We start from the raw sequence: 10,186 nt of genomic DNA, 5'->3' as shown, positions 1-10,186 counted from the left end.
GTAAATCTCAATGTCACTTGGCCATATGTGCTCAGCTAATTATTCAGTCACTGTTTTCTAAATTAACATTAAACAACTCAACTTGCTTATACAGGCACAACTTTTTTTTAACTACAGAACTTATATGCTGGGCTTAGCTGATACAGCACTGCCCCAGGATTACCTGAGGGATGCTTCTCCCAGAGCCCATTCGCACATGGTTTACCTCACAATCTTTCAAACTATCACTCAAAGTTAATTAAGCTGTAAACATTACTGAATAGCTGGACTTATCGATTATGGAAGGGAAACCAAGGAGCAACAGAAGGACAAGGCAAAAAAGCCTCTAAGGAAAAACCTTTTCTTTGTATTTTTTGTTGCATTTTCAGAGGCAAAGAGGGGAGCCACAGTGCTACTGGCTACTTAATCAATATAGCTACACTGAATTGACAGCTGATATACAGGTTTCAGAGCCTCTGTTAAATTCCCCAGCATAGGCTTAAGCTACTGCCTTCTTCCTCCTTCTCCCCAATGATACATAGTCACCACTGTAAACAGAGCTCACATCTACAGATGAAGGTGTGGCTCGACTGCCAGGGTACCCGTAGTAGGAGAGCATCCTACTTTCTTAATGCATCTTTTTCAACTCAAGTATCTGAATGATTTAGACAATGTGACAGATGACTTAAAAGTCATGCTTACACATATAGCTTCTACACTTGACTTTGCAGAATGTACTCCTTATTCCTTTCATAAGCCCCCTAGAAAACTGCTTTTCCCTTGAGACAAGTTTCCTTGGCAAAAAATTGAATTCAAGAAACGGCTACCCAAAATGAGAGTCCCATCCCAAATCGCAGGTGGAGATATTACACCCATTTCAAAACTTTCAAGTCCCTATACTGTACAAGCAGGCTCAGGACTGAACACATAAGCCTTCTAAATTTGACAACTTTAGCGTAGAAACTGGCTTCTGGAGTTCCATCTCTTCTTCTGTGCAAGCAGCTGTCTCCAAACTATTGTAAACAGGCAACCCTGTCTGCGAGGTTCTAAGAACAGTTCAGTTCTTTGAGGGAATACAGTGCCAGCAGCTGCAGGCTTAGTTTGGCTCTCTCCTGTGTAGTTCTTAGCATTAGATGACGGCTTTGGCTTCTCAGAAAGGAGTTCAGGGAGAGGCTTCCAGAGCACAAGCTCCCTGAAGGACGGCTCACGGACTCAATCGTTTTCTTTGTAAAGACTTCATCAAATTCCCTCTTCAAACCTGTTTTCACGGTATCAGGAAGGACAAGGCTGGGAAGACAGTTAATATTTCTGTCAGTTTCAACTTCATCTTCATCAGTTATTCTGTCCTCAATTTCCTGAAGCCTCCTTCGGGCACCTTCACACTGTGGTTCTCCTGGGGTCTGATTCATCTCTTCACAAATAACAACTAACATGCCAGGTGCAGAAAGGCCACTAGTGCACGGATTTACTCCATGACCCTCTATATCCTGATGTGCACAAAGAATCCAGTCATTAGGACCAGCACAGAGCTCTGCTTCAGTTAGCCTTTTCCTTCTTCCTGGACAATCGTCCTCCTCCTCTCGCTTGTGTTTCTTTCTACGGTGAACTGAAACACATCGGCGCGCCGCGCTCCCGCCCGGGCTGCTTGGGGCCCCGACTGCGGGGCCAGCCCGGCGCGTCCGGCCCCAGCGGGAAGGCCCGGCCTAGGAGAGCCGGCGGCGGCTGCGGGAAGTCCGAGCCGCCGCCCAGCGGGGTGGCCGCTGAAGAGCCAGCAGGGCGCCGCCTTGGCGGCCGGGGAGACGAGGAGGCTGCGCCCGCGGCCCCCCTGAAATGCATTCTTCCTAGCAACACACCTTCAACCTGTCACTGTATTTCTAAGTTTGATAAATGTCCTCCTTTTTAAATTTACATATGCTGCTTCCGCAAGGCAGGAGGACCTGATAATCACAGTAGCAACAATGTTTTGAGGGAAATGGTGCTTTGTATCAATCCAGAACCACCGTTTGAAAATCTATCTTTTGCTGCAGAAGAAAAAATTGCTACTGAACTTTCAACTGGAACTTTTTTTTTTTTATTACAGAGAGGGTGCTGAAAACAGGCTAAACGATCACTAGATGACCCCTGTTTAACTCTTTTATGTTACGTTATTTTCTATTACTTTTTCATTTGGAAAAGTTATCTAGAGCCTTGGAACAATGTTGCTGAGTAATGCACCACCAACCCGAGCCTGTTCTCAGGGAACTCAAGGTCAGATAGGCACACATAATATTGAATTATAAAGCACCCTGCTGCACACCAGGTTCAAATATGTGCACCCTAAGTCCTGTCTCCAGTGCATGGAACGAACTCTTTAGACAGCGTTTATACAGTTAAAGACACTGTATCATGAATGCCAAAGACAACGGTGACATCTTTGTCCCCTTTTTTTTTCCTTTTGTAGAATGTTAAATGATCATCATATGGAATTTATTAAGCATCCCAATTTACAGATGATAAGAAATAAGAGTTATACTTATTAGGTAGCTTAAACTACTGGAGAAGCCAAAGGCACAAGTGTCAACTGCTATTCTTTAGATAGGCTTACTTATAATAGGCTTAATACATTTATAAGGTAAAATTAATCTGCTAGTAGAAGATAATTTCCAAATGTCTGAAAAGGAAGATGACAAGAACTGAATAAAAATTCAGCATTTCATTTTAATCTCAGAAAAAAAGGGTGACTGTGGTGGTGTGGGCCTGATTTTTAGCAGGAGCTTCTTGTCCTGTTAATGCACAGCAACGTCCTGATTACCTCGTTGTTCATCATGTTGCAGGTAGCAGGTTGGCCTGATGATTGCAGCGGACAAGTGCTGCTGTGATAGCCAGCTTCTTGCATTCATCACAATTCTCGTTCCTATACCCAGGACCCGTATCCTCTCAGTGACTCACAAAAGTGCCACTGTCATCATAATGCCAGGCATGTTAATATTATAAATTGTGACCTCTAGTCCAAAAATAGTTATCTTCATTTATTATGAAAGGGGATCTTTTACTTTCATCAGAAGCTTAAACAAGTATAAGTCTCCCCACTCTGGTCTAAGACTATCACATAGCAAAAACAAATCTTTGTGGCTATTACTTTTGTGTTTAATTTTTCATGTGACATAAACTAAGTATGGCTGTATCCTTCAATGAACTCTCAAGTCCTTCTCTAATGACCTTCTTGGCTATTAATTAGACTTCCAAACTAGTACTTGGGTTCAGACTCCAGTGATGAGAGAAAAAGTTGAGCTAAATAAATCCAAGAGCACAGTCACGTATTTTTCATACTGTGCTTTCCCAGGAGCGGTTCAACTTAAGTAAACAAACCCTCAAAATGGTGCCTCAGCTGTAATAGCACCCTAATAGCCCTAGATGGACAGAAAATCAATGCAAATCTCTAGACATTTTGAGCCCTTCCATTATAACAGGATATGCATTTTGCAGGATAACAGAGTAGCTTATTACAGACGGGGCTGCCATTGTCCTGAGTATGCTGGCATGCCTCAGTTTCCCCCCACGTGGTTGCTTCTTGCTTTCTGTCAGGTTGGAGAGAAAAGCCAGCAGCTCAGGATAGCACAGTGGAAAAAAACCACCACTGTGCTCCTGGGGCACAGCCTTGACCCTGCCAATTACTGGCTTGCTCCAAACAACCAGCTCTCAGCAGGGGCTTCTTTGACCTCCATTTTCTCCTTTTTTCCTTTCCGTGATACTTTATGGATACTTCCATTTTCACATTTCACATTGCATTAGAAAAATAGATGGCTATCTTTCAGTAAGATTTCCCTGTGTGCCAAGCTAAGTGATTTACGTACAAATTTATGTATCATAACCTCGTGCAAGTAAGTAATACTATCCTCATATTCCAGTTTTACACAAAGCACTAGGCTGTGTGCTGGGAGTTCTTCCCTCCCTGTATATTCCCAGTACAAGGCTGTACTTTATAAATGAGGAAACTGAGGAAACTGAAACCCAGGGAAGTTAAGGTCACTCAGCTAGTAAATAGACGACCTATGATTTGAACTGATATCCAAAGCCCATGCTCTTAGCCATGGTCATCTGCTGCTGCTCTTAGTGGCTTACATATCTGTCTTTTGCTACTAGTCTGCTGGCGCCTTGAGAATAGGGACAACATTTTAGTCAATCGTTCTCTCCTTTGTGTCTTGCACAATGTTGGAATTTAGCAATTATATTCAGGCTTGCGCTCATCTTTTCAAAAAAGCTATTATTTGCTCTGCCTAAAGCAAAGGCCCAGCCCCCAGAGCCAGTAGGCCATTCAGGAAACAGTTTTGGAGGGCTTCTTTTCTGGAGGAAAGGTGCTGCAAGGCTGAGAACCCACCGCACCTAACGCTTCTCTCTGTACAGAGTACCCACAAGTGCACTGGGCCCAGGTGGACATGTTTGTGTCAGGTAACACAGTTCTCCTGGACCGCAGCTGCCTGGGTCAGAGATCTGGGCCGGGGCATCTTTAGACCGGCCTGTGGCATCTGAGATAAGTTGCCGTGAGAGCTGCGTAATAATGAAAAGAATCCAATCCTCTCCCGAAGAGGTTAGATGTGAGACACACAAAGAAGGCACTAATACCAAGAGACACACAGAAAGAAATCCACTATACAGAGGTCAGGAGATGACAGAAGTCCTGATGGAGCTGGAGTCTGGGGAGAGGGCAGAGCAGTGTTGGAACAGAGGCAGCAAAGGCAACCAGGGGACTGGAGTCACGGCTTGGCTCACCAGAGCTGCTGGTGTGTCCCCAACAATGAGCCTGCTCTCCAGGGGGCACTAGGCTGCAGGCTGCTGGGCCCACCTCCCCAGCTTCCTTCCTTCCTTTGTACCCCTATCACTGAGATCATCTCAGAATGTCTCAGAACCAGCTGCTGGGGCAGGGAGGGGTGGGTCCCAGGCTAAAAAAAAAATGATGAAAACCCACGATCCCAATCTTTAAGGAGCTATGATCTAATGAGGCAGATAGAGATGTTCACAGGTGATTATAATCCAAGACTAGATATGCCTGGATGGACTGGACTATACATCAAAGGGCTCTCTAAAAGGGGCTCCTGGGACATCGCTCTCATTACAGGCCTATTTGACAGAGCTGGGAACGGAGGGAAAGAAGAGGAAGGGGAAGGGTGGCAACTGGGAAGACGAAGAAAGCAAAAACCCATTATAATTCTGTTCCTATTTGAATTTATATACTTTAGTAGTTGCCTGCAGTGCTGAAAGAGAGCCTAACCTTTTTATTAATATTATCTTTAATAAAAACTCTCTCTTAGTATATTCTGAGTGAGTTTGGTGTTCATTAGGGTGAGGGACAAATAGCAGATGAGTTACGGCACTGCATCATGAAGAGGGAACCTGCCATGACTTCTTCAAGCCTGAGCTGGGGCATTTGCTCCTCCCCTTCATCTGAGGGGACTGAAATCACAGCCTGAATTACAAGCTGGCTTTATAACGTGCACCCTGGATATCCCGGTGCTGGACCTGCCCCACAGTTACAAAGTGAATAGGAAATCAAATCAAGTCAACCACAGGCTGACCTTGGTATGTTCAAGGCCTGGGTAAGCAAGGGGACCCCTCTCTTTTGTTTCAGATTGCGATCAGTCCAGTCCTAAGATTACGATGGAGAAGGCCACATCCTTCCCGAAACTTAACTGGTCATTCTTTTCTAGCCTGTGACCTAGCTACCTATATAATCAGAAATTTGAGGTCGCTGAAGGGCAGCTCTGAGAAATAGTGGATCTTGCTGCCCTAGTCTCCTGAGGTCATGGGGGTTGCACAGTTGGCCTATGTTGTCTGGATGGGTACACTAGGATGCGATTACACACAGCCCATTATTACACTGAACTGAACGGCCACGAACGCAAATATGTCCCTCAACCTGATAACGGCTCACATTTTGTGAATGCTTATGGAGTGTCAGGCCCCTTGAAGCCATGTCTTCTTCTTTACCACTTCCTCTGAGGTAGTGAACAACAATATTATTAGTCTGACACTGCAGATGAGGAGAGGGATACTTAAGAAAATAAGTAACTTGACCCAAACAACATGGCCGGTTAGTGGTGAAGACATGGGATTTGAACCCACTCTTTTGGACTTGAGAAGTCCCTCTATTTATTGCCCCAATACACTGCTTCCCAAACATCTGAAGGAAGGATTATACTCTCTTACAAAGAGAATGGAGTGAAAACAGTAAGTGTCCAGCTTCTGCAATAATGCCAGTAAATTGGTCAGTCCTTCCGGCTGATTTCTACTCAAGCACCAAGATTTTCTTGGATATCTACATGGTTTCTTTCTCTTCCCACCTCTGGAATTCTCTTGTAGTGATTTTTTTTTTTTTCTTTCCATCTTTGCAGAGGTTCTCTGGTGGAAACACATCAGCAGAGAGCAGTGATATGAAATAATTTCTTCTGCTGCCCAAGATTAGCTATTCACTAGTTTAGTCCACAAGTAAAGCAATGCATATTTCAAGTGCCATCCCCTGAGTAGCCAGAGTCTGCAGCTTTAGCCTGCTGAGCCAAAATTAATTAGAGATGAATATCATAAGAGAACAGTATTGATCGTAGCATATCACTAAGAAGTGTTGGTCTGTGTTAATTAACATGATTCACCATCAACACTCAGTATATTTATATACAATCAACACAGGTATTTGTCTACAGAGACCAATATATTTTTTAGTGGTGGCAGAACTCACCTCAGAAATGATCCATAGATTCAAATGCTTGTCCCTTTTGCCTCTACCCAAACCCTGCCCACCACACACACACACAGTGGGGTGGCCTAATTGCTTCCATATTGGCTATTTCAAAACACACTGCATAGCATTTGGAACATATGAATATTTGGAAGCCAAGAAATAGAAAATGTTGGCATAAATAAATCAGCATCCTGGGGAACAGACTAGAAAAGGATTCCTAGGCAAGTACAACCTGCCTATAATCTCCCTTTCTCCAAAAGAATCTGAGTATTTCTCTTTTATTTTCATGCAAGCTAATATGCTACACTGCCTGCCATTTCAACAATTAGAAATTCAATAAAAAATACACAGCCTCTTTTAAAAGACAAATCTCTCCTCGAAAGTGAGGGGGCTATCGGTCAATCAAATTTGTCCAAATTTCTTTTTATCCCATTTATTTCAGACAAACTGCATTTAAGAATGTGAGTTTTGCCTGAGTGTTGGGGAGGGAGGCAGTACGTCTTGTAGCCCAGGCTCATCCTTGACTCCAGGAAAGAGAAAACATTCTTCCTCTCCCACTCCTCTTCCAGAGGGCTTCATGGGGACATCCAACTTCTACAACTCAACTGGGTAATTTTATCCATTCCCTACTTTAGCTATGTTATGGATTAAAGACGCTTCCGCGGACTGGCTTGAGTAGTTAACCACTGTGTGAAACACGGTTTCCAGAGGAAACCACGCTCTGAATACTGAACAGCTAATAAACCAATCTTTGGCACAGAACTGTTTGAAACTGGGGACTGTGTGTGCATGGCCTCAGGCTGTCTCTTCCCCCTCCACCCCACAATATACTCATCAGACACTGACTGTTCAAGCATAGAAATGCATGTCAAAACAGACGGCTGGAATGCATCGCATGGCTCTGTACACAAAGCTGAAACATCTGGATGAACTGTAGACTAACTATGCTATCCAGATGTTTTAAAATAATTAGTAGGGCCGGCAGTACTTTTCCAGCATTGACATTTTTACCTTTTTTTTCTTTTTGTATTGAGTAGCCCTAGTCTTTGTAACTGTAATGTTCCTTACTAAAACCCGCCTTTATTCCAGAGAGGCAGGGCTTACTGAACTCAGTGGGTGCATTAGGCACTGTGCGGGGATTAATTCTGGGTTCTCTTGTAAGATGCAGACTTGGTGTGGATCAGGAAAAGGGGAGCAAGGTGAGTGGCCCGTCTATAAAAACTCCTTTTAATCTTTTTCCTCCCTTTTGGCACTCTACTCTGAACCAGAGGCTTGATCTCAGCTCGATTTCAGCTATCTTAAGCCTCTTAACTTTCTGGCCCTTTCTTATGGGTGTCCTGTGAAACCTGATTCAAAAGCAGGATGTACTCTATTGCAGTTTTTCTCAAAATACGATCAAGGGCCACAAGCAGAGAAACGCACTGGCTGATTAGTGTGAATGCTGATTCCTAGGTCCTACTTGATCTTCTGACTCAAAGTCTCTGGAGGATATGTCCTGGGAATCTGTCTTTTAAATAAACTCTCCAGGTATGTCTAGTGCAAGCTTAAGAGAACTACTGCATTATATAATGCCTTATTCTGATTGTTTCGACTCATGAAACTTTCACTTCAATTTTAGTAACCTATAGAATCTAGAAATCTAAGTAATGTAAGAACAGTTATAAATCAAAATATCAGGGTGCTTCTAAAAACATAATGCAAGCAAGTTAGGAACTTGATAATTCATCACAGATACTTGCTCTAGAATCTGTTCTGAAGTGTGTTGGGCATTTTTCTCTCTGAAATCTGATTTCCATGTAAGATCAATAAGGGAATATTTATATTGCTGATATGGTGACCATTTATTATTTGATTTTTACAAAATCCTTGCCTCTAAGCAATTGACATTCAAAACAAATCATTCCTTCATTAGCCATAATAATACTTTATTGCCTCTGTTCTGAAGTATTCATTTTATTTCCATTATCCCTATTGTATAAAACAGGCACAAATCTAGCAGAGCCCAGTTTATCACAGGCAAATTGAACGGAGAGGCTAAGTAAACACTATCTGCTAGATTTCCCCCTCAGATTAGCAACCAGAAGAGTTCATCTTCTCTAAGAGCCCCCGGTTGGTCTGTGGGAAGCAGTTTGAGTGAAGAAGGTCTGCAATATGGAGCTACAACTCTTCCAAAATCATTGCTAAGCTAATTTATCACAATTGAACCAATTACCAAGTGAGTTGTTTGGCATCAAGGCAAACCACTTGGTGAGTAAGGAACTTTTCCACATTTTCCTGGGAAGGGCAGAGGGAGACCGTGGGGACAGACTGCATTTCAGAACCTCCTCAGGAGAGCTGCCTCTGGAGAGACACAGGCACTCCTGGAAATGAAAAAAGCTTCACGAGACCATTTTTGGTGTCTGAACTCAACTCTCCGCATGGAAAATGGGAGGTTACGTGAGTGGCTTACGGACAGCAGATTGTGTGGTTGGGTTTCCCCTGCTGGCAGTGACTCTCTTAGCCTCACATGGCTTTAGACCAACAGCTGGAGCACAGTGAAGGACTTGGGGATCATCAGATGTTTCTGCAGAGGGACATGGCTCTGGGTATCCCTCAAGGCTGGACAAGTGTGAGTGGCCTTTTCTATCACAAATAGTTTTCCTATTTTTTTTTTTCCTTTGCTATCACAAAATAGTTTTCCTATTTTTATTTTTCCTTACTTAAAATGAGTGCTACTCTGTCTTTTTTATGAGAATGTAAATTTCATAAAGAGCTGGCCATATCGTGGGTACTCAATAAATGAATCAACTTCAAGATAAAATAAAATAAAATAATATTAAATTAAATTTTAAAAAATAGTGTTACTCACATTCCTAAGTTTCAAACTCAAGTATCTAGTTGCATTTGGGTTCTCAGGTTCCATGAAATGGCCCCTCTACCTAATGCTCTGCATGCAGTAGGACCTCCACTGATGCCAGTGGGCTGCCTGGCATAAGGTTCTTTTCCAGAATCAGCCTTGGAGCCACCGGTAGGTAGATTTTCTAATATGGCTCCAATCCAGCCCCCACTTTTCACATGTAGATTTATCCCGGGAATCAACGGTGCAGAGTATAGTCAGTGCTGCTTGCATTTAGCTATCTCATCTCTCCTGGCTCACTTAGGAAGCATCTCACTTCTGTTTATCTCAAATTCAGCTTCTCTACTTCTGTTAGTCACAGCAATTCCCCAAACGTGGTTGGCAAAGAGCTGTGGGACTGAGGTATCAGGCCTGTTGTTTCCAACTCTTGTGAGGTTCTGAGATGAGGTTTGTTTGATTTTCTTTTTAGAGCTTTGTTCACCTCGGAGATGTTAATTTCTCAGAACTGGAATGCACTTTTCCTCTCAGGCAAATCTTATCTAGAGAGAAGCCACTAATTGCGAAATTAAACGGTAGTTATTATTTTCCACTGATGGCAAAGCCCACACTTTATTAAAGAACAAATAGAATATTGCTTTATGGTAAATTTAGAATAAACC

The 10,186-nt window shown here is 43.0% G+C and overlaps 1 pseudogene; it reads right to left on the bottom strand.

Annotated features, from left to right (window-relative positions):
* Positions 1 to 892: 892 nt before the first annotated feature.
* Positions 893 to 1,815, bottom strand: LOC118897944 (annotated as a pseudogene).
* Positions 1,816 to 10,186: the final 8,371 nt, after the last annotated feature.

This window comes from Balaenoptera musculus, chromosome 7 (assembly GCF_009873245.2).
Source record: "Balaenoptera musculus isolate JJ_BM4_2016_0621 chromosome 7, mBalMus1.pri.v3, whole genome shotgun sequence".
NCBI lineage: Eukaryota > Metazoa > Chordata > Mammalia > Artiodactyla > Balaenopteridae > Balaenoptera > Balaenoptera musculus.
The sequence above is the reverse complement of the archived record's forward strand: the minus strand, read 5'-3'. Positions and strand labels throughout refer to the sequence as shown.